Source organism: Phyllostomus hastatus, unplaced genomic scaffold (assembly GCF_019186645.2).
Source record: "Phyllostomus hastatus isolate PE091 unplaced genomic scaffold, TTU_PhHast_1.1 phas_contig_150, whole genome shotgun sequence".
Classification (NCBI taxonomy): Eukaryota; Metazoa; Chordata; class Mammalia; order Chiroptera; family Phyllostomidae; genus Phyllostomus; species Phyllostomus hastatus.
In genome coordinates this window covers 14,317,278-14,337,679 of record NW_025333611.1, presented here as the reverse complement: position 1 = coordinate 14,337,679, position 20,402 = coordinate 14,317,278, and positions in this window count along the sequence as shown.

Here is a 20,402-nt window from a genome sequence, read left to right as displayed (position 1 = left end):
TCCACTTAATCCAGCTAATGACTTATCCCCTGTGATCACTACCACCTGTCTTTGGGAGACCCTTTCCCTCCCTGCAAAACACTGACTGCACCAGTATGGAGAGCCGGTCCTATCAAAGACACATGTCTCTCAAAGGGGCATGAGAGCGGTGGGAAACGGTGGTTTTGCACTGCAGGCTTTGACAGTCCACCTGCGGTGGCCGGCCATGTGTGCCTGAAACAGAGAAATTTCAGCTCAAACTGGGCTGAACTGAAACGCTCCCCTGCACGTGCCGACCCGAAACAGACCCACTCAGATGTGACGGAGCTTGAGCCCCCGCCAGCCCCTCGCAGTGGCCTCACCCGTGTGCACCCCGGGGCTGGTCGGCAGCTGACGAGAGTGGCAGGTGCACAGGGGAAGCTGAGTGGCGAAACGAGTAGCAGTTTTACGTAAACATTTCTGACAAAGTGCTTCATGAGATCACAGGATAAAAGGGCTGGCAATCCCCAGTCCCCTTTTTATAACCTAGTTTTTTAGTCATAATTTTGTATTCTTTATCTCATAAAGGATTCCCGTCTTGTATAAGCCTCAGGATCTATAATCCTGGACCTGCCTCTGGGGGTTCACGGAGCATCGATCAGTGTGGTTCGGTCATCAAGGCAGATTTTCTGTAAGAAGCTAGTCTTAGCCTCGCCCTTAATAGAGCAGGGGATTTAGTTAGGTAAAGAGAGGGGTTAGGCCATCATCAGTGAATAGAGAGAGTGTCAGGAAAAAATTGCTCTATAGATAAAATTTCGAGGACCAGTGTTTTGGACAACAGATACTTTTTCTTTTTTCACTTTCCGAAACTGAGATATACATGAGACACAACATGCACCAATCTTAAGTGTGTGGCTTGATTGATTTTCCTGTGCTTGAAGCCTTGGCAGCCCCACCCTCCACCCACCAAGATCAAGAATTAGAACGCTTCCAGCTCCCCTGAAGTTTCCTGACTTCTGAGTATCAAATTCATAATCCCCTCTACCAATTTTTTCAGAAAAGCAGGATAGGGCATCCTGGGAGTGCTGACTTTGGTATCAGGAAATCGTATTTTATGTTGGCCTACTAACAGTATGGCAGTTCAGAGAAAGAATTCAGCCCAGAGGGGTGGAGAGTGACCTCCCCGTCTTTCTTTAACCCAAGAAGTGGGGACACCCACCCTATGGCAACGTCCAGCTTTACGTATGAGTGGCAAAAGCAGGTCTGCTATCCAGATGGCGACATGCCATTTCACTAATGCCTACAGTTCCCCATTGCGGTCATAACTTTGGGTTAAACATGGCCCTTGCTGTTGGGTTCTTAGAAAAATCCTATTCATTACGTTCAGCGTGTGGCAGAAGAGGCGGGCTGAGGCGGACAGGCTCCTGAGGACGGCAGGAGGAAAGGTGGGAGCTCTAACAGGGAGCAGCGCGGGCGAGGGGGTGAGCGGGAGCCACAGAAGAGGGCTCGGCCGCCACTGAGGCAGCCTTGCCCAGCCCTGCCGTGACCCAGGCTGGTGAGTGCCCCTCCCAAGGAAAAAAAGTAAAAAAGAAAACAAAACCCACACAGCATACACCCCCTCAGCCCCTCCTCTCCCTCTCCTGTCTCCTCTGTGTCACTAACCCCCAATGCCCTGCGGGAACCAATTACAGTATTCTAATGAGTGCGGCTCCCAATAACTGCGCTTGGCAGGCGGGTTACCTCCTCATCCGCATGCTGACCGCCGCCACCGCATCTCTGATCGCCTTTCCCAGCCTTTCCCAGCGATGCAACTGCCTGCTGGGTGCTTGCTGGCTGGCCGGGCATCTCTCTGCAGAGTCACCAGGGACAGGGGGGCACACGGATGGCTGTGAGAATGCTCCTGTTTGCAGAATGCAAAGACTCCAGGCCAAGACCGCAAGGAAATAAGACAGTCGGGTTGGGGGCTTCCGGCAGACATGGTTTACCTGCACGAAGTCATCTTTGGGGATTTTGAAAAGCCACTTTTTATTGTAAAATAGCCCCCGTGACCTAGATGTGATTATAGAGCCGGAGTAAGATGTAGTGGTCAGGAACATGAACATGGGAATTAGGAAGACTTGCCTGAGATTAATGGACATTTCCATCACTGTCTAACTGTGTGACCTCCAGCAAGTTCCTTAATCCCTGAAATGAGCCTCAACCTCCCCATCTATAAAATGGGAACAATGATAGCCCCTACCTGGTCAGGGTGGTTGTAAATGTTTACGTTATATCCAACGCTCCTAGCATTTTTCTTGGCTCACTGATGAAAATGGACCTATTGTTATTCTAATACAGCTTAGTCTGATATAGATGGAAATAAATATAAAGAACATGCATTCTCGTCACTCATGGCGAAGCCCTGCCCCGTTTTCCTGCCTCTGCTCTCATCTCTGCCCACGTGTGGTCCCGGGACCGCACAGCGCTGCGGTGTTTCCCTCCATTCTGTGCAGCCATCACAAACCACGTGATAACTCTCCATGCGTTCAGAGGTAAACTCTCCCAGACATATCAACCGGGAAATGTACATTTTCATTCATGACATACATGCACAGATGGAAGTATGAAAACGCATAGAAAGGCAGCAACCGTGGTCTTCCTCAGGCGTGGCATGGGGATGGTGGGGCTGGAGCAGAAGGGAGATAATTCCACACTTAACTTCGAACTCTGACTCTTCCTGGATTATCCAAATCTTTGAAGACAAGAACATATTCAGGCATTTCTTGTGCAGTTAAAAACAAAAGAAGTCGTGAAGATGTGCACCTGCGCTCCCAAGTTAAAGGTTGTGGTGTCATGCTGTTTGGGACCGAGAAGTTCCCAGACCCTGCAGCAGTCTTCCCCCACCCTGGGCCACCCACACCCCCTGCAGAGCAAACCCACCACCCTCCGCCACTCCGCCACTTGTTCCAACTCCTCCTTTCTCCCAGTTTGCAGGAGACTGTCACAAAAGCCTCTGATCCTCTACCCATAGATTGTGAGGATTCAGGGGCTTTATCATCCACTGAAACATTATCCAGAGAGAGAGAGAGAGAGAGAGAGAGAGATTGTTTCCAGATTTACAGAGAGAATTTGGAAAGTGACTGTTGCTCTTGCATGGACAGTTGAGACCGTGCAGAAACATTTCTTTCACTATTTGGCTCCCTTATCTGTGACACATCTGCTTCCTGCTCATTAGTCTCAGGAAGGAGACCAGAAGGCAGTGCTGGTCAGTGCTGGCAATCAAAGATCAATACCCAGTGCAGATAAATGTCTCCAGTGCCAGGCCAAGTCAGTGGGCAGCAGGAATAGGTCTGCAGAAATCTGATGGGCACTGCCCCCGTGTCGGGCTTTTTTCAGTTTGCAGTTACACATTTAAAGTCAGGAGAGAAATCTGCATCTGTCTCGGGTTGGGGGTGTGCTTTGTCTGGCCCTCTACGTATGCAAGGGGCCACACGTCTCTTAAAGTGTTTATTGTCTGGACAAGACAGAAGCCCAAGTCCACAGAGCCTTGGTGCAACAGAGGTGGGTGCTTTGGGGGTAAGGAGCTGAACTCAGAAGTCTGAAAAGATGCCAAGCCTCGCCGAGTGCATGTGCCTGCAGAGAGCAGAGCAGGGCTTGCATCTCCCCGTCCTGCCTTCCTGACCCAGCAGCTCTGCGCCCTCTGGTTCCTCAGCCCCCAGCACCTTCCCCAGTTCATGGCCTACTGACCCCTACTCTCCCTTCCAGTTTCAACCCCTAAGTCCCCTGCTCAGCAGTATCACCCTTGGCCTCCCCCAAAACCCACCCATTATAAAGTGTCCTCTTGTTACTGTTTCTTATAAACCCAAGTTATTTTCCTTCATAGCACCTATTAATCACAGTCTATAATCACATATTAGTTTGTCATGTGAATTTATTTACTATCTGTCTTCCCAAGACAGACTCTTTGAGTATAGGATTCTTAATTGTTTTATCTTCCTGTTGAGTGCTCAGCACAGTGGCTAGAGTACAGTAGTTGCTCAATAAATACTTGTTAGATGAAAGGATAAATTAGCCAAATGAATGCCTCAATCAGTTGCTGTCGGCATCCTATAACAAATGCTCATAAGGCCTTATTTCCTCTGCTTTATCTCCCTGCAAGATCTTCTCCATTGATCAAATGCTCCTCCACTTCAAAACCCAGAAACAATGATGGGGATGATGTCGATTATCTTAAACACCTCTGGACCTTGTACTGAGAATTTGATTACACATTATCTTACTCAGTCTTTGTAACTCTATTGCTATTATCAGATACCAAAGGGTAGGCACTCAGAGATCTTCCAGGAATGCGACCTGCATCTCAGGGCCCCGGGTGAGTTGGGGGATTCAAACAGGGAGACCGTGGCCTGGCTATCTGTGATTTGCACATGGTGTCCCTCAAGTGTGTCTGGAGTATAAGCTGCAGGGCAGGGCTGCAGTTTCCTCCCTTTTGTAGTTCCGCATAGCACCCTGGGACTGCTGGGTTCTGCCGAGGAGGGAGGGGCAGAGACAGACCTGTGAGTGCTTTCCTGATGCCTTGGTTACTTGGTCCTGGCAGGGTTACAGGTAGGGAAGAACCTGGGGCCGTGAGGCAGCCCTAGCCTGTTACGATATAAAATGGGTGACAGAGAAAGTAGTTCAATTTGCAAGGCAGTGAAAGTTGTTATTCCCACCCCATCATTCACACACCCCACCTGCACCTTTCCCACAGACCTCTAAGGACAGAGGTGAAGGGGCGTGGCTTCCTTGGGGGACAGTCTGCTGTGCACAAGCAGCCCTGGCCGAGGACCTCAGCACCCACATCCTCTGACAGCCTCAGTTTCCTCATCTCTAGAATGAACGTAAGAATAGTTCACACACATCAAGTTTCATGAGGATTCAGTAAAGTAGTGTGTGTGAAACCTCTGCGTGGTGCCTAGTACCACAGCACGTATTCAACAGGCATTAGTTGTTATTCCTGTTGTTTGTTTACTAAATGCCCGATGTCCGGCATCCGTCTGACTTCAAACTCAGATCTTTCTGATCCCCGTGCTCTTTTGGAACCACCCCCGACCCGTGACAGGACTGTTTGTCTGCACTGAAAACAGATAGGGGAGAAGGGAAGATTAATTAAGGAAGGGTTGTAAAAAAAAAAATCACTGAATACCGAATGAATGTAATATTAACATACGTAATTACTTCTCAACTTCAGAAGCTATATCAAAGATAAAAATCATGTCAACTTCAATCTTTTTCTCATTGTAGATTCAGACCATTACATTAATGACTAACTTTCTGAGCTGTGTAATTTTCTCTTGGAAAGCTACCTTTGCGCTAAGCACAGAATCCCATTCCCAGGCACACCCTGGACTTGGGGGAGGAAGGGGAACCTCCCTGTGAGGCCACTCCTCACCCTCCTGCTGTGATTGTCAGCGGTCCACTCCCTTTGTGAGGAAACAAAGGCCATTAATCACGCAGGCAGCCAAGTCTCCTTGCCTCGGGCCGGGCCGCGCTGTGACCTGGCTCCAGGACCTCGTCTGAAGCTGGGAACGCGGGGCCAGTGGCCCCTTCAGCCGCCGTGGTCCAGGGATTGCTCCAGTGTCCACCAGCCTCTGCGTATTGGTTAGTTCCTGCAGAAGAGGTCCCCCGAGTATCCTGCAAACTGGACCTTTGTTTGTCTTCAACAAAGGCCCTCACTGCCACCTCTGCCTCCTTGGCCATCTGCGCTGACCCTTTCATCTGAGGGACAGAGCAGGATCTGTGGGAAGCGCAGTGTGGGACCCTCTCCCTGGCATGGGGTCTGGGCCTCCTCTTGAGAGGAAAGAAATGGGAGATGTCTTGGGCATTTTTGCCCTGTAGGGTATTTTTGCCCTCTTCCGGACTTCAGGGGAGAATTGGGGCAAGGAGGAGGACCCCGTTCCTCAGATGCCAAGTCAAAGGGCCTGGTGATATCAAAATTGCTACTAAATGGAGCCAGAAGTTACGTGTTCTAACTCTCTGACAGCTCTCCGAAGCAATGAACAGAATGGGAGGTAAAAGAGGTAGTTTTGTGTTTTTTTTTTCTTTTTATTTTATGTTTGTTTTCTTTTGGAAGATAGTTTTTTTTTTCCTTTTTATGTTATGTTTCTTTTCTTCTGGGAGCTCATTCCTTGTTCTAGCCCCTCTTCCTCTCCCCTTTTCATTAGGTGCCCAGGTCGGTTACACTAGCTGCTCAGAGCGCCCCCTTCCCGAAGTAGCATCTTTTCTCTGGTCTTCTCTCCCTGTTCGTGTGCCAGGGGCGAGCTCTCCACCCGTCCTCTGGTTCTTTCCCTCTGTTAGCTCTGGCTCAGCCAGCTCATTATAAGGGACATAATTTTCTATTTGTTCATCTGTTGCCCCATCACACAAAAAATGCTGACTTACCATGGAGGATGCATAAAATAAAGTCCACAGAACGCTGCAGTGCGCTGGGAGAGCAGCTGAGGCCGAGCTTCCTGGAGCACTGTGTGCGGTTCCACCCGGAACCCTGGGGCGTTCTGCACAGAGAAGGTCAATAGTGCCTTCCTTCCCCGCCAACCCAAGTCTGCCCTTGACCTGGAGCAAGAGTGAAAAATGAGGACCCAAGCACCATCTGTCCAAATATTTACATTATATCTTCAGTCAATTATTAAAATAGTGTCCTAATTTGACAAATACATCTTCATAACATTCTATAAGCTAAACCCTAATTTAGAATTCGTGGACTCCTTGGAATTAGCGTCAGCACGTGGAAAAACATGGAGGGTTGGCCCATGGAGCCCGGTCCCCAGTCCACCTCCCTTCCTTCCTTTCATCCACCTCGTGCGGTCCACGTCGTGAGGGCCTCACAGACCCCGTAGATACCTTGGCCTTAGTCTGTTATTTCAACAGCTGCCCCTCGCAGGCCTTAAGCACACATGTGTGAGCACATGCTCCCACAGGAGAACAGATGGGAACAAGCCTGTTCAGGTACTGCAAGTGGCTCAGAGTCATTTGGACAGAAAATTCCAAGGGCCTTGGTTCTCGAGTATGGTCTAGGAGGAGGCTGGGCGTAGCCTCCCAATGGGCACATTCCCGTGGCCCTGTGGGCAGGGTTTAGGGAGGCCCCTTCCAAAGCCCGGAGCCTAGGGCAAGAGGCTGCTTTCTACCCGAGACTAATGACGGTACTAACCTAAAGGGCAGGCCATCCCTGTTACCTGCACGTGTTTGCGGTCAAGCAGCGTCTCGTATGGGCAGCCCCACAGTGGGTGCTCTGTGCTGTGTAACTCCAGACATCTGACTTAGCAGTGGTCAGTGAGTCTCCTGGGAAACAGTGTGGGGGAGGCAAACGAGCTCACAATGAGGCAAGTGACTCTTCCTGGATAGCACTGACCAGCACATAGTAGGTCCTTAATACATGTCTCATGTGTGAATAAATGAACGACCTACTACTGGCATTTGACCAAGGGTTTCCTAGATGAATGGAGTGACTACTGGAAATTTCAGACACTAATAGCAGATGAGAGAAATTGTGATTTGTTTGCAAACTTTAAGAAGGACCTGCTTATTCAAGGTGAAAACAGAACTTATTTACAAAGCTGTCATGGCTGCCCCCAGAGCCCTGAAACTACATGTGTGATGCTACTGAATCAAATATTTGTAAAGCAGGGTCTGTCAACCTAGTGTTCCAGTGGCCGTGAGGGCTGGGATTATTCCTTGCTGGGGGGGACAGTCCGGGGCATCGAAGGATGTTTCGCAGCATGCTTTGTGTCTGCCCACTAGATGCAAGGAGCACCGCCGCCCCCACTCCACTGTGACAACCAAAAATGCCTCCAGACATGGCCAAGTGTTCTTAAAGGAGCTGAGCCTGGATGGCTCGGCATCCCTGCACCCAGCCTCCGTGAACACCGAGCAGAAATCACAGCAGGCTCCCACTGCACCCAGATTTATTGTCAAAGGAAAACGAGAGTCAGGGGAAGCCAAACTAATGTTGTAGTTTGCTTTGTTCCATCGGTCTCTAAGATAGTATAACAAAGGGTGATTTTAAGCTAAAAAATGAAAATGAAGAGTAATGATGTTTAAATCTCATAGTAATCGGTCCACTAATTTCTGTTCTTTGTATTTTTAGTGCTACAGAATGAGCCGGAGTGAATGTGCTAAACACAGAATGCGTTCCAACACAGAATGAGATAAACACGGGATGAGAAAGTACAGGCCCAAAACATCTCTCCTTCTAGCCCCACGGAAGCTCTTTTAGGGAAGCCAGGAAAGGGTTATCTGATGCACAGGCAGCCACCGCCCCCCCATTCCCAGGGGTGTCCTCTGGGTCCTCACCTCGCTGCTACTTCCTGTATCAAAACAGGGGGCTGTGACTCAGTGGTATGCACATTGGTGCCTGTCACAAAACTCAGATTTTATGAAGTTTCAGGCTGCGTGGCTATAAATGTTATTTTGGGTCCAAGAACCGCCCCCCAGATGCAATTAGGCATGTTTACTCGTGTTGCAAGGACAGATATTACTTATGCATGAGAACACACAATTTTGCCTCTTCCCCACTTTTTCGGAGCAGGAAAGAATTCTTTCTTGCTAAGTGAGCTTTCAAAATCTTTTGTTGTTGAGAATCTAGTTAGTAAAATTAAAGAAGGAGCTAAGTTAAACTATATAATAAAGAGTAAGAGTGGGTAGGGAGTAGCAGAGCTACACTGACTTTGAATCCGTGACAACGCTAGGTAGGAGAAAATGGGAGAGAGAGAGATTTGGGGGAGTGGCTGCCATACCAGTGCAGGACGCTGCTGATGGTCAAAAATATTTGTAATTGAAAAATTTTTTAACTTAATTTTTTAATCTTAAAATTATCTTAGGTGCCTCATTACAAATCAGACTATTTTGGATAAGTAATAGGATGTTTTTTAAAATAAAATTTAGCTTCAGCATTGAGTGTGTAGGTTTTAATAATGCAGTGCCAAGACTGAGCCATGTGGGCTCAGGACTAATTCGAGGGCTCCACTCGGAAGTGCCTGCAGTAAGTTCTGGTCAAACTAATCCTCACACCATTTGTGAAGCCAGTGTTTTACGTCTAGTTCTTCCCATGATTTGGTGCTTTGACAAGAGGCCTAAATTTGTCAGTCAATACACTACCCACTCTATCGTTAATTAAATACAAATTCATTACGTGACTGTCGTGTTGGTGCCATGTGAGATTCTGGTGACACGAACAAGAGCTTACAGTCATATCTATGAATAATTCATTAATAAATACATATGGATACCAACAAGCTAAGTGTGTATAGTCAAAGGAACCTGGTCTTTTCCTAACAATAAAACTCATTCCAAAGTTTGTACATAGCCTTCTGTAGAATCATTGAGATTTTTAGAATTCTCCAACTGAACTAGATTGGTGTGTGCAATGTCAACAACTTCATTAGAATTCCTCTGGTCTTCATCGTTTTTGGACCTCTCTAAAATAACAGGACTCAGAAAGCTGTTTATTACATTTTGTACTTTCCCTGATAAATATGATAGGGCTCCAGCAATGAACAACACATCTTTCTAACATCATGACTCAGACTCAGAATCAACAACACAATTTCGGGAGCGGGGCAGGCAGAGGAGAAAATGCCTCAGCCCAATGCACGCCTGCACTGTGTCTCACCCTGCTGCCCCGTCAAACTCAACGTCCGTTACTGATCCTTAAACTAGCCGTGGGAAGGAGCTTTCTGTCTGTTTCCCCATCTGGGGCTGAGAACATGTTATGTTTCATTAGCAGCCTCTCTGATTTTTCATCTAAAACCCTTCCCTTGCCTTGGATATTGGCTAACATTTTCCACTGGTCAGAAACTTTGTTTATACAGCTGATCAAGTTAACGGTTCATCTCCTCTGCTCTGTAGGCACTCCAATTCTATCGTCATCGTAACTAGGATTGGCTATTTAACTTGGCAGAATTATTTTGGTAATACAAGATAACCAAATTGGATCGGTGATCGATCCGTTTGTTCAGTACTCATTCCACTAAATGAAACCAACTGGGCTCCAAGTGGTTGCAGGAGATACACCGTGTGAATCAAAGTTTAGAGGCCTCAGGGAATTTCATAAAATCATAGTCTGCAACCGGATGATTGTCCTGTAATAGATACCGTACAGGAAGGACCCGTAAATAATGCTTTCTCGGTGGCAATAGCTAGTTTCTGTGACGCATAGATGAGAAATACCACCACTTGTAAAAGTCGCCTTTGGAAACCACTGGACTCAGGGAGGGGTCCAGGGGCCTAAATGCCGCTGCCCCAAACTGATGAATAACTGCTCATTTTTCTATTTTCATTTGTGTGCTGATACGGAAAGAATTTGGAGGGTCATCATAATCTTTACCTTGATGAACACAGAAGATTGAGTGTTGAATCATAAATAAGGAAACCTAATTTTTAAATATCTTTTGTTGGAAGGGAAAAGAAGAATAAAAAAAAAAGTCTTGATGGAAGCCTCACAGTTTATTACACGACAGGCAATGGAAGCTTTAGCCATACATTTCAAAGTATGTTTTTTCTTTCCTAAAAAGAAAAATGAACCTCCAAGGGTTAGCTTTGCTGCTGGTTTGTCATGTGAGCTTCAACTATCTTGTTTTGCACCTCATTTCCTGGAGAATAAAAGTAACAATTGTGGTCCCAGCTACATCCCCAGAGTTCTCATGCGAACCAGACAGAATATTGTACATGAAATCACTTTCTGAAGTCTAAAAAGGGTTTTATTTTTATTTTTTATTTATTGTTGTTCAGTTACAGATGTCTTGCCTTTCCCCCATTGCTCCCCCCTGCCCCATGCCCCCCCCACTCCGACAGTCAATGCCTCACAAATCCTCTATTCGTGGGCCTTTGCTTGCCCTTTCCCCTTGTTTGCCCCACTGTCCCTCTCTCCCCTCCCCTCTGGTCACTGTTAGTTCTTTGATTCTAAGTCTCTGGTTTTATTTTGCTCATTTATTTGTTTTGTTGATTAGGTTCCAGTTATAGATGAGATCGCATGGTATTTGTTTCTCACCACCTGGCTTATTTCATTTAGCATAATGCTCTCCAGTTCCATCCATGCTGTCACAAAGGGTAGGAGCTCCTTCTTTCTTTCTGCTGCATAATGTTCCATTGTGTAAATGTACCACAGTTTTTCGATCCACTCATTTACTGATGGACACTGAGGCTGTTTCTAGCACTTGGCTATTGTAAATTGTGCTGCTATGAACATTGGGGTACATAGGTTCTTTTGAATTGGTGATAGGGGGTTCTTAAGGTATAGTTCCAGCAATGGAATCGCTGGATTGAAAGGCAATTCCATCTTTAGTTTTTTGAGGAAATTCCATACCGGTACAGTGGCTGCACCAGTCTGCATTCCCACCAACAGTGCACTAAAAAGGCACCAAAGCACGGACTGCTAACAGGGTGCCCCAAATTGTGAGATGCAGTGTTAGCAGAAGAGAGACATGCTTTGGCAGTGTTCTGGGGTTCACTCGGGAAATGGACATTAAACAGTGTTGAGCTACATGGAGAGAAAGTTAACCCTGTTTCAGGTCCCAGTCACCCTTTCTGATTCCTAGGAGAAGCGAGCCTTCTCCTTCTTCAGGGCTAGCGTGTCTCCACCGCTTCTTTAACATTTGCTCGTCTCCCGTTTCTTAAAGAGAGAACAGGTTTCAGACATGGAACCTTGAACAAACAGATGTGTTTAGCTAGATTTTAATAGCATAGTTTAGTTTTTCTTGCTCATGTATTTTCGTGGCAACTACTTAATGGCGAGTGATAATGTTTTTTCCATTAAAAGTGGTCATATAAAGCTTTATTTCCATGCAATTTTATTGACATGGGAAAAGAGAGCTATTTTAAGGGAAAATATTAGATAATCATCAAGTGATAAACAAATTTGACAGAAATTGTGGAAGGAGATGAGCATGTTTGAAGTTTGGGAATGTATGCACTAGTAAATGCAACACCTCGCCCAAGACCTAAAGTGTTTGCCTTTGAGAGAGTTAATAGTTAACTGTGTTTATGCTGCTGTGGCTTATGCCTTACCGTCCTCGAACAATCCTTACAAAGAGACATGGGGGAAGGCGGCGGGGGGTGGGGAGAAGGAAGGCAGTTGGAACTTGGAGCTGCCATTTTAACTTCAGCGGATAAACCCATCCACTGACAGAATCTAGGCACTGGAACCTCTCTTCAACCTTCTAAACTTTTCAACATTAAACATGGACAGTGTTGACCATGCTAAAGAGACAGCCCCTTCCCCAAGGGTCCAGTTTGTCTCATTAACCTCGGAGGGGGCCGGGCACAGAGATGGATTGACCTGGCGCATTCGGACACACAAATGCAGGGTATCAGCCTCAGTCAGGATGGGCTTCAACACTTGAGATGATGAAATGCATCTCACTCTGTCCTCTAGAGACCACATGGACCCACCACAATTTCGATGTTGAAGAAGTTGTGGGAAAGCCAATCCACAGTGTTCAGAGTGTTTTCTCACCATTTTTCTGTCCCCTTTCTCTCTCTCACTCTCCCTCTCTCTCTTGATTGGAAAGCAGTAGAAAAATCCTCAAACAGTTGTGCCAGAACAAGAAGGGCATTTTCTGGCCTGGAAAATGTGTCGGTCGGTTTTAAAAATACTATTTCTGAAAATTGATGGATGAGCTCAAGTAAGAAAAAGTGGGGCAAGCACACGATGACGGTCAGGTAGCTTGGGAGTCTGTTTTGATTCCCATATAATGTTGTGCTGAATAAAAACCCAAAGTAATGATTTCCACTTGTTTATAAATAATTCTTGCTTGAAGTGAGGAAGTCTTGAAGGAGAAGAAATAATAACAAAAAACACCACTATGATCATCTTTATTTCTTTTGAAACATGTTCAACTCCAACCCAGGAAAAATAGCTGAACCCCTTATCCCAATATCTAGTGCTACCTCTCATGTGAGCTGTCTGAAATTTTTTTATGGGTGCATCTTTTTTCCTATAATTTCTAGCCTGAGTTTATAGAATCACCATTGTAATGGAGGTATCTGACACTCTAACAACATATTTCACTTTAAGAGAAACACAGCCTTCTGCACCACTCTCCTTGCCCGGGTGCAGAGTGTCTCTTTAGAGCAGATGTCTGTTGCTGTTACGAAAGGCCTTGAGAATGCTGGGTTCGGACGGGGCTTGGCGGTGAGTGCCAATGATGTCATAGGGCGTCACTGCCCAGTTGCAACGCTAATAGGACCAGCTCTTATTATTTTTAATTTTTTGTTTTAATTATTCCCATGTATACTTCAAGGCTCTCTCTCATTATGGCAAGCCAGGATTAGAATTTCTTCTTCTCCTTCTCCTTCTCCTTCTCCTTCTCCTTCTTCTTCCTCCTCCTTCTTCTTCTCCTTCTCCTTCTCCTTCTCCTTCTCCTTCTTCTTCTCCTTCTCCTTCTCCTTCTTCTTCTTCTTCTTCTTCTTCTTCTTCTTCTTCTTCTTCTTCCTAAACAGGGCAGGGAAATTTTTCATAATCTGATTTTAGGAGTGTCAGAGGTATCTTAAAACAAACAAAACAAAACACAACAAAAATTTCTCCTGTAGCCTAATCTCAGATGACTAAAAGTATATCTCTGATGTCTGGCATGCCAAGGGTTTCCAATAAATTTGTATTGCAAGAATTAATTGAATAAATAAACTAACACTACTTTTCTATTTTCTAATTCAGTTCGATTATATTCCTTCCCTATATTTTCCCTATGGATCTGGAACCATTTATTTATATCACCTGAAAACGAAATGAAATACGGGCTCATTCACAGGAGAGCCATTCAGTCTTTTAACATCCGTGTTCTTCCTACACATTGTTACAATGTGTGCACCTTATGTAGAGACAGTGGAAGTAACTTTGGTGGAAATTTGGTGGAAAAATTTTTAGGGGGTTATTTGTTTGTTTGATGAGAACAGAGGTCAGCCAACCACAGCCCCACACGCCAGCTAGGCCTGCTCCATGTTTTTGTACATAACGCTGCACTGGAATGCGGCCACACCTACTCGTTTACATAAGTTTATGAGAACTTTGCTTCCACAGGGACAAAGCTAAACGGTCACTTCAGAGACAGATAGCCTGCCGAGACTGTAATAATGACTATCTGGCCTTTTACAGAAAAAAATCTGTTGACCCTTGTACTAGAGTAAAGGGAGTTTTAGAGGTAAATGGAGAGTTAGAACAGCATTGCATTCCTCGCATTCTATTTATTTAAAGTGTTTGTTAATTCAGAATTTAGCTATCTGCTGACCCAAAGGTAGATGTGTTTGCCTTTATAAAGTCTTAGTATAGCGTAGATGATAATATATCAGTTTGTTAATAGTAATTAACTTTACCCCCATTTTTAATAGTAATGAAAATAATAATAATTGTAAAATATGCAACCTTTTTTAACAGAGTGAGAGGATAATCTTTCCCAGGATTGGTGAGGTCAGATTTGCATGTGTACAAATCAGCTCCCATCCTTTGCATCCAGGTTAGACCGAACATATGGATGTCACAAAGTCAGTTTCTACCTTCCTTTCCCCAAATGGCTCAGTTTCCCGTAACAGTATCAAGGGGACTCAGAAGGACGTGGAAATCGTCTTTTTTTCCTGGAGATCAGTACGAATACTGCTTATGTGCTATGGTGCATCCTGGAAAGAATAGTGATGTGTGGTACCTCGCCACGAGAATGCTACTGTTGGGGACCTGCTGGCTCACTTGGGGAGCTGTGCTGTCGGGAGAAGAAGTCACATGGCAAAGAGGATGCGTCTGGTTTTCTCTGCTACTTCCCAGCCAAGCCCCTGTGTTCTGTGTCTCCATTCCCCCATGCGATGCCTCTGGGCCAGTGAGCCCGAATCCACACAGCAACATCTTAAACCTTGTGGGGTGTGTGATTTAGGCACAGCACTGGAAAGGAAGGAAAAGAATTTGGTCACAGTTACCAGGCACCCCACTCAAAAAAAGAGAATAACAATTAATGACCACTCTCTTTGTGTCTATTATATGCTGAGTTCTGACCTAATTAAATCTGCCTTGCAACTAATGGCAGCTCACTGAGCCCTACCCACAATCCAACAGTATATGGTTATCCACATTTAAAGATGAGGAAACTGAGGCTCAGATAGGTTAAGTATTTAGTCCAAGGTTACACAGCTGGTAAGTGGAGAGTAAGAATTAGGCTCTAAAGACTTTGTTCTTCAAAATGGTATGTGAGGGACTTTTTGTAGAGGATTGGGTTTCATGAGTGGGTGACGTCGTTTGACCCCTGACCTGGAGTTGTTCAATTTAAAAACCACCTCTTCAAGGAAGTTATACTAGACGACCTCAGGCCGAAAGAATTTTGGCTGCATTAAGTCTAATGCACCCTCCCCATCCACCTAACTTGGCTTTCCTGGGAAACCCAGGCCGCTCTTTGGTGTGTGATGATCCTTTGCCACCAGGAGTCAGTCCGATGTGCTAGCACGAGAAGCACAAACTGGACTGCCCGCCTTTGACTGTGTAGGAGCTCAGCTCAGAGGGACGTGTTCAGCAATTCCCAGCTTTTCAAACGATGGCTCGGCAGCCCCAGAGTCTCGGACTCAAATGCAAGACTTCCTCAGGCTCTCCAGACCTCTCCCTGAAACCCGTGCATCTGTTCCTCCTGCCAAGCTGTAGGGTGTGCTGGCAGGGCGTCTAGATGGGGAAAGGGGATTTGAATTAGAAATGGTACCAGGTAGAAGGGAAACACACACACAAAACATGGGCTAGATGGACACACATGCATGTGATAGATGGACACATCATACACACATTAGATGGACACACACATATGTTAGATGGACACACACATCACATGTTAGATGGACACCGATGCACCACATGTTAGATGAACACACATGTACCACATGTTATATGGGCACACGAATGCTGGATGGACACACCACACACATTAGATGGACACACACCTCACATGTAGGGCACACGTGTATCACATCAGATGGACATACACACATGTGCTAGATAGACACATTACACACATTAGATGAACACACATACATGTGTTGGGTGGACACATCACATCACATACACACCATCCATGTTACACATGTTAGGTGGAGCCCAGGGGCTCTCCTGGAGCACTGGCCCAGGAGCGCATGTTCAAATAGAGGGGCGGGGCTCACCCACACAGCCTCCCAGAGGGGTTATGGGTTGTGGCTCATTCCTCAAGCTCCATGTTTGATTGCCAAGACTCTTACCAGTGTCCTGAGTCTCAGGAGAGCTGTGATTTCAGAAAAGCACCCAAAATCTTTTTGGGTCTCTGGGAGAAATCATGAAGGAAGCTGATGGCCCTTTGAAAAGTATCTAATCACCAGGACTGAGATTTTTTTCCAGAGGGAAGAAATAGACACAGACCGTCCCCTCAAACCATCACCATCGTGAGGTCCTCAGCGGCAATGATGAGACGACACGTAAAGATCGCTGTGCCAGGCAGTGTGCCCAGCGCCTCCCATGCACCGTCTCACTAAACCATCCCAAAGACCCTAAAAGTTCAGTGCCATTCTTTTGTTCATTTTAGAAAGAATTACTGAGGTGCAGGGCTGCCCTGGCCAACACAGGAGCCACTGGCCACATGTGGCTTTTCAGCACCTGGGATAGGCTGTGTCAAATATACACAGGACTTCAAAAACTTAGAACAAAAAGTAAAAAGAAAAAAAAAAGCAAAGTATCTTAGTAATATATTTTTAATATTAGATGCTTATTGAAAATATTGAATATGTCAGATGAAAGAATATTAAAATTACTTTTTAAAAAGTTTTCCTGATGCGGCTAGTAGAAAATCAGAAGTTACGTAGGTAGGGGTGTGACGCGTGTGGCTTGTGGTCTGTTGCTATTGGACAGCTCTGCTCCAGGGCCGCGCCCAGTGAGCTGCAGCCCTCCAGCCCACAGCCTGGTTTGTACTGCTTACAAGCTAGGAATGATAGAATGATTTTTACATTTTTAAAGGGCTATAAAATTAAAATAAAAACAACATGTGACAGAGACTGCATGTGGCCTGCAAAGCTGAAAACATTTGCTCTCAGCCCTTTGCAGAAAAGGGTTGCCGACTCCTGGTCTGCATGACTAAGTGACGGAGAGGCCGAAAGCCCAGGGCCACCGACTCTAAAAACTCTGCGCATCATCCAGTCTGAGCACCAGCTGTGCACCAGATGCCAGACGCTGCGTGGAACCTTTAGACACCATGTCTCATTTAATTCTGAGATTAGGTAAGATTAATTAATAATGTTTACCGATAATGTTATTGTACTATTACCTAAGATTAGTAATGTCATTCTGTCCATTACACAGACGAGCAAGTCTAGGCTTATACACAGCTAATCAGTGATGGGACTTGGACTTGAACCTAGTTCTCTCTCAAAGGTACAGTGTTGGCCCCTTGATATGCTCTCCAGTCCCAGCCGGCTTCTTCACGGCTGGGCACCGAGTTACCCACTCCCTGAGCGTTTGTCTACGGTGGTCGGCCTTCCCTGGTGCAGTCTCACCTAGAGATCGGCACACCGTGGCCCGCAGGTCAAATTGGGTCCCATCGTCTTCTTGTTTTTCTTTAATTAATGAAGTTTTGCTGGGACACAGCCCTGCCCTCTCGTTGACACCGTGTCTGTGGGTGGTTTCCTGCTGGGACAGGAGTTGCCTGAGGACAGCAGAAACCACGCACCCCAATACGCCACAAGCGTTTCCTCTCTCGGGCCTGTACTAAGCGAGTTTGCTGACCCCACCCTAACTCGCTGAAGACAGGGCCACGTTTGCCCCACAGTGCCCAGTGCGGTGCAGGGCGGGCAAGGACCCCAAACCCAAGGAGCGGCCGAGTGAGCGGGTAGGCGGCAGAGGAGAGTCGGGAGAGCACGTTCCTCCCTTCCTCCGAGTCCAGAGCCCGGGCCGTTAGTGTGCACATGTAGCCACCACCCCAGACGCTGCCCTCTCGCTGGTGGCTGACGTTGGGCATCACCCGTATTCTTTCCCTAATGGCTTCCTTAACAGTTGCTTGACCAGGAACATGTGGATTAGCTTTCAATGAAAATACACAGGGAATTTAAAATGGGAGGGAAACATGTTTGGCGAGAACTGAAATGCTGTGTGGACCACCTGAGATGCTCTCTTGTTTGTGCTGGAGCCGAGTGCCAGGGTCCTCCGCGGAGCCGTGATGTCCCCGAGCCCTCACTAGCTTCGGGACAATGGGGCTCTTCACACTGAAGTGAAACCAGCAGGAGTGTGCACTGTTGGCCTCGCTGTGGCTTGGGGAGGGAGCTGGCAACCAGCTGACTGTGAAACAAAGGTGGGGATTCAAGAACATTTTGGGGAGAGCCATGGCCAGAATTGCTGCCTGAGGCTGCCATGCGCCATTTCCAAACCGAGTAATAACAGTTACCATTACTGGCTGTTTCCTATGTCCCAGGCACTTTTCTAAGCACCTTCTACCCCTTGCATCAGTTAATCCTCCTGACAACTCAGTGGGATGGGTCCTGTTACTGTTTGCATTTCAGTCTGAGGAAGCAGAACCGGGCAACTTAATAATTTTCCCCAAGGCCACACAACGAGTAAGCGGCAGAACCAGGACTTAAACCCAGAACCAGCACTCGCTAACTCCAAGGCCTGTGCCCCTGATCACCGGTCTACACTGGACTGCCCTTAAGTCCTGCTAAGTGTGCTTCCTGTGCCTTGTGAGTTGTAACGCCGCTATGCACATGGTAACCCCTCAGCAATGACTCATCTCCGAATTCCTGTATCTAAAAAGTATGTATTTAAGCCTACTTTATGAAAGGCACCATGAGCCCTGGCTGGTGTGGCTCAGTGGATTGAGCACTGACCTACGAACCAAAGGGTCGCTGGTTCGATTCCCTGCCAAGGCACATGCCTGGGCTGTGGGCCAGGTCCCCAGTAGGGGGCACACGAGAGGCAACCACACATTGATGTTTCTCTTCCTTCTCTTTCTCCCTTCCTTCCCCTCTCTAAAATAAAGAAAAGAGAGAGAGAGAGAGAGAGGAAGGAAGGAAGGAAGGAAGGAAGGAAGGAAGGAAGGAAGGAAGAAAGAAAGAAAGCCTTATGAAAGGCTCATGGTGCCTTTCATAAAGTAGGCTTAAATACATACTTTTTAGATACAGGAATTCGGAGATGAGTCATTGCTGAGGGGTTACCATGATAGGCGATAGGCATTCAGGGGTGATCTAAGACAAAGGGTTACAAACACAATTTATTAATAAAAGAAGGAAGACCTACCAGCTGTCTCTGTATCTAGAGGATTCCAAACACATGGAAATCCCGTGCTCTTCATTCCCTTTGCTTGTCCATCCCTGTTTCCGGGGAGGACGGCTTATTTTCCTGTCTTATTTCCCTCTCTCTCACTCTGCCCCTCTCCCCTTTCTCCAAAACTCCCAGCCCCCCAAAACAGCCTACATATTGTGAAAAAGATTTCTTAAACCACAGGAGTGATGTAACTCCAGGCCTGTTTCTTCTCTCTCTCACACACATGATATTGGATATGAGTGAGATTTTTAAAAATTGGTTTTCCAATGTGATGAAAAGAGTGTCCTTTTCACCAGAACAAAACAACCCCTCACACTGAAGCCTCCTTCCTGATATGGTTGACTTCCAAAGATGAGGAAATCTGTGCCCTGGGCCACAGCCTCCCACCACGTGCGGGGGACAAAGGGAAGCTCCGGACTGGAAAGACCCCCAGCGATCAGAATGGAGCTGGAGGTCCCTGTGGGCTCTGGAGGCCGCAGTGGAAGGCACGGCCCGTGTTTGGACGGGCAGCAGCCCAGGAGGCTCGCTCACGATCCAGCTGATATGACAGGGTTTTTGCCATGGAAAGTGTTCGCAGCGGAGCGTTTCTCAGCTAGTCACTGGCCATCAATTACTTAAGAGTCAGATCTTGGCCAGAGGCCCCCGTTCCACAAAGTATGTCATTCTGTGTTCACAGAAATGGAGTTTACAGTCCTGCCGCTAAATTAAAACTGGTGCTTCCAAATTAAAAGCAGACAGGGCAGATGTGCAGGGAAGAAATGGAGACTCACATCTTTTGTGAATCAGCCCCTCGTGGTGCCAGAACTTGAAATCAGCTTTTCCTGTAGAGGCCTCAACGGCACCACACCTATGTAAACCCACATTAAATGAGGTGGAATTAATATTTTACCAGATATTTCTTTCCCTCTGCCATCTGGAGACGGATAAAGAGCTCAGGGAAGCCCCAAATCCCAAGGCCTCTGCCACGTGGGACGTGGGGGCAGCAGCTGAGGGTGGCCACGGCTAGCTTGTCCCCCCCCCCACACAACGTTGAACAATATGGAGCTTTTTAGGACACAAGAGAGTGGGCGAAAGCACACAGAAACAAGTGGGCCACTCATAGTGACAAAGGGCTCCAGCGTGTCCCCAAAGCTTTGGGGCCTGTACTCCTCAGGGAACAATGATAAGCAATAAGCTTTAATACTCTGCCTGCCCT